Raw genomic sequence first — 4885 nt, forward strand, 5'->3', positions numbered from 1 at the left:
TTACTATAAATGTGAATCCTCACACTAAAAAAAAATCAATTAGTGAACCCTAGAGGCCAGAGTGTGTACCGGGATTTCACTATTGTCCCTTGTCTTTCCCAAGATAAGACCTGCACACCTAAAGTATAGTAGGGTTTTTCGAGCTTTGAAGTCGAAAGGCAATTAGGTATGTGCAATTCAAAAGTAGCAGACACGCTCCACATTTTGGGCATGAAAGTAAGATTCAGTTTAAGTATAAGTACAAGCCCACATTTCCTCATTTCATGGCTAAATAACCCGCATTTCCTTTTCGCTACGATTCTAATATATGATCTTGTTTTTTTTTCCTTGACCTTTTATTATGGACGATTTTTCATGGGAACGCAGGCATCCAGGTGAACAAGACATGACGTTATGATCCAGTAACATTTGCTTAAGTAAAACTGGAAGCAACTGGAAGAGCATTTTTGTAATCCAGAAGCCCGAGGCAAAAAATGCCAAAGTTGACGCATTTTAGTTTTCTCGGTTATGTCAACTGTGTATACTGTGTTGACTGGCGGCATCCTTTTGGTTCTGTTGGTCCGTTACAGGTGTGCCTTTCATTGCTTTTGAATACATATTTTGCAGCAGTAACAAATAGTCTTATTTTTGTTGTAGCTAGCTGGGTACAATGGCTGTCATTGACTTGAATGCCTGTTACCTTTCCTATTTTCATGTGCTTTGCAGCTGCCCCATATATTGGCTGCTTATGTCGAATTCCTGTTTTCGTGACTATTCTCGTGTTGTAATCCTTTTCAAAGTAGCAAAACTATTAATGGAAACATGTGATTTGCCTATTGCCTTCTATTTTATAGAAACAAGGTACAATATTGAAAGAGTCATAGGAGGAAGAATACAACTGATGGGTTGCACACTTATATACCTTTGGGGAACACGTGAATAAAAGAAGTCAATAAATTGAAGGTTGCACTGAGATTTGTTTTATTATTCACATAGGGGCCAGTGAGAGAAATACATAAAAGTTACAGCAGCGAACCATTTTGCTGCAGTGCGTCCCTGACTTGTTTTAGTAGCACCATGTGCTGCTTGCTCACTTCCAAGTGCTGCTTGTTCACTTCCAAGTGCTCTTTGTGCCTTCTTTGTCTCCTCTTCTCCTTCTCCCCGTGGAGCTCTCTCATCTGTGAGAAAAACTCTGTCATTTGTTGCTGCCTTGTGGTAGTGGTGCTCACACGGTTAGCCTGCCGCCTTCTCCGAGCTTCTGCAGAGGTCTCGGCACGATGCTGATCTGGAGGGGATGTTGGTGACATCTGCTCCACCGCTGCTGCTGAGCTTGTGGGGCTGTCAGTTTCTGCGACTGCAGCGGTGCGACCAGTTTCCTTATATATGACTGAGCTTACTCCACGCCTCACCTCGGGTTCAAGGCTGTCTGTCGTCCATACTTCCGATTCTTGAAAACTCTCCCTCGAACTCAACGGTGTAGCGTGAACTCCCTGATGTCCTGTTAACTTTTTTAAAGTTTTTCTTCTGTGTCAATAGCATCTTGAATCTGCTGTCGCACTGTAGTGCTGTCCGTGATATGCCCAAAATTGATTTCAGGTCAAGGGCTATTTGTTCAAACATTGCCTTCTTTGTCTTGAACTTCACTGGCCCTATCTCAGGATAATATTTTAGAGCGCAGCTCTTAGGGGCCCGTTTCCAGCCTGAGCGGCGTCGGCGTCGGCGTAACCGGGGGGGGGGGGGGTCACGGTACCACCCTGAGGTCACGTGACCACCCCCCCCCCGAGGTCACGTGACCCCCCCGGGGTCACGTGTCTACCCGCAGGTGACGTGACCCCCCTCAGCACCCTTCCCTACTCCTCCTCAAGAGCTGTGCTCCAATTCGGCGTTACAGATTTGTAAATGGCTTCCATTTTTAGTAGTAGTCATGAAGCAGCTTTTCCTCCCCTGCAGTCCACTCTGGTGCAAAAAGAAAAGTTTAGTGATACTTCTGTCTCGCAGCATCTAATGTGGCCACATGCCTCCTTCCATTTTTGTAGGTTTTCTTGCGACAGGCCGCAAGGCGCGCGGCACGGGCACGGCCCCTGCTGCGCGTCTTGGGGCCGCGCCATTGCGCGGCCCCAAGACCGCGCGGTGGCGATGGCCTTGGTGAGTCTCCTCCGGACACGATAGGACCCGGAGGAGACTTACCTCCTGGCCCGCCAGGAGGCCGCCCTTGAACCCGACCACAAGAACATCAACCAGGAGCTGCAGGCGGCGCTTCCTCATGGTTCCTGCGGAACCCTTGAAAGCATCAGGGCCCACCGGAAGCAGGCGGCCTACCGGGACCTGGGGCAGAGGCTGCGGACGACCGGGGAGAGCAGCGAGGCGCAGCACGTTCCAGACCAGCCTTGGGGCACTCCGGAGCTCCAAACACCAGTGGGCCCCCGAAGGAACTCAAACCAGGCAATCATCGAGGCCCTGCAATCTCTCATCAACCGAGTGCCACCAGAGTCGTTCCAGGGAGCGCGACTCCGGGACATCGAAAGACAAGCGACAAGGGGGATCAACACCCTCCCGCTCCCGAATTCCTCCCTGCAAGATGCGTTCGATCACCCTCCCTGCAACACAAAAGAAGAGACAAGCTGTGCGACCCGCCCGAAGCCGCAGGAAGCAGAAGAAACAAGAGTACGCCAGGACGCAACAGCTGTTTAGGGAGATGCAGTATGACTGTGCCAAGGAGATCCTGGACGGAGTCGCATCATCATCGGTTCCTGGCAAGGCCGCCTTTCTGCAAACCTGGCAAGACATCATGACGGGGCCCAGCCCCGTACTCAAGGTGCCGCTTCTACCATCCTGGGAGGAGGTCAACCTCTTCTTCCCAGTGACGGCGCAGCAGATCCCGAGCGCTGAAATAGCCGTGAAATCGCCTGCTGGGCTCGACGGGTTCTCTGTCAGTCTCCTCAAGTCTGTCCCGGCCCTTCTCCTGACGGTCCTGGTGAACCTGCTGCTCCATGTGCGGCGTGTCCCAGCGGCCCTCCGAGACGCAAGAACGACCTTCATCCCGAAGGTCCCCAAGGCAGCGGAGCCAAGCCTTCCCAGTTCCGCCCAATAACGGTGGCCTCCGTTCTCCAGCGCCTGGTGCACCGTATCCTGGCCAAGAGAGCGATGGAGGCCATTCCCCTCAACTACAGACAAAGAGCCTTCCAGCCGGTGGATGGCTGCACTGAAAATATATGGCTGCTGTCCACCGCACTCAATGAGGCGAGAACCAGGCGGCGCCCGCTACACATGGCGAGCGTCGACCTCACTAAAGCCTTCGACCGAGTCACCACGGATGCCATCCTGAGGGGTGCAAGACGAGTCGGGCTGTCCGGGGAATTCATCGGCTACCTGAGGGAACTCTACACCACGTCCAGGACGCTCATGCAGTTCCAGGGGGAGAGTCTGCGTGTCAAACCAACAACCGGCGTGTGGCGGGGTGATCCACTATTGCCCATCCTGTTCAACTTGGTCCTGGACCAATACCTCTCTTCCCTGGACCCGGACATCTCCTTCGTCTCGGGTGACCTGCGCCTTGATACGATGGCGTTTGCGGACGACTTGATCGTCTTTGCGTCAACCCCAGCGGATCTGCAGGGTCGACTAGATGCCCTCATCGAGTTCTTCGACCCACGGGGACTAAAAGTGAACGTAAAGAAAGGCTTCACCCTGTCACTACAACCGAGAAGAGACAAGAAGGTCAAGGTGATGTGCGACCAGGCCTTCAACATTGGAGGAACCCCGCTTCCAGCCTCCAAGGTCGCAACTCCTTGGCGCTACCTGGGGGTGACCTTCACCCCCAGGGTTTGATCAACAAGGGCTCCAGCGAGCAGCTGGACCTACTGCTCACAAGAATCAGCAAGGCCCCCCTCAAGCCGCAGAAATGATGGTGGTCCTGCCTGCGAAACTACCTGCTACCGAGGTTCTACCACTGCCTCGTGTTTGGACCCTGGTCGTCTGCCCTCCTGCTGAAATTGGACACCACCATCAGAGGCTCCATCAGACACTGGCTGGATCTCCCGCACGATACACCCATAGGATTCTTCCATGCCCCGGTAACGGAGGGGGCCTCGGAATCAACTCCCTACGAGCATCAATTCCAGCAATGGTGCTCCAACGACTAGAGGGACTTCTCTTCAGCACCCATCCTGGGTCCGAGGTCGCCGTACAGCTGCCGTGTTTGTCAGGACTCCGCCGAAGGGCAGAATCGGCGGCCAAGTACCAGGGACAGTGACTCCTGTCCAAGGCAGAGGTTCACCGGATGTGGAGCGCGAGGCTCCATGGAAGCTGCGATGGAAGACCCCTCCGGGAGTTAAAGAGGGTGCCGGCTGCCCACCACTGGGCCGCGGAGGGCACCAGACTACTCTCAGGCAGAGACATCATCTCCATCACAAAACTGAACATAAACGCGGTACCAACGCTCGAGCGCACCAGCCGGGACCAGCACAAGGACATCCAATGCAGAGCTGGCTGCCAGGCTGTCGAATCATTGGGCCACGTCCTACAAGCCTGCCATAGAGGACACCGTGGCCGAATCCGGAGGCATGGCAACATTGCCCGCTACGTCTGCGGCCGACTAACGCAACAAGGATGGGTGGTCAAGTGGGAAACCCACTACTCTGTCTCTGGAAGGACACTGAAACCGGACATCGTTGCCCATCGTGGAGCCAAGGCTGTGGTGCTCGACGCCCAGGTCATCGGTACCAGCATGACGCTGGGCTTCCAGCATGAGAAGTATTCCCTCTCGGACCTCCTCAACCAAGTCCGCGAGAGACGCAGTGACGCGCCCCAGGTATCGACCATCACCCTAAACTTTTGCGGTGTTTGGGCACCAGAGAGTGCTCATGGCCTCAAGTCCCAGGGCCTAACGGGCAACGACTTTAAACTC

Source organism: Ixodes scapularis, unplaced genomic scaffold (assembly GCF_016920785.2).
Source record: "Ixodes scapularis isolate PalLabHiFi unplaced genomic scaffold, ASM1692078v2 ptg001639l_1__unscaffolded, whole genome shotgun sequence".
In the NCBI taxonomy this organism is placed as follows: Eukaryota; Metazoa; Arthropoda; class Arachnida; order Ixodida; family Ixodidae; genus Ixodes; species Ixodes scapularis.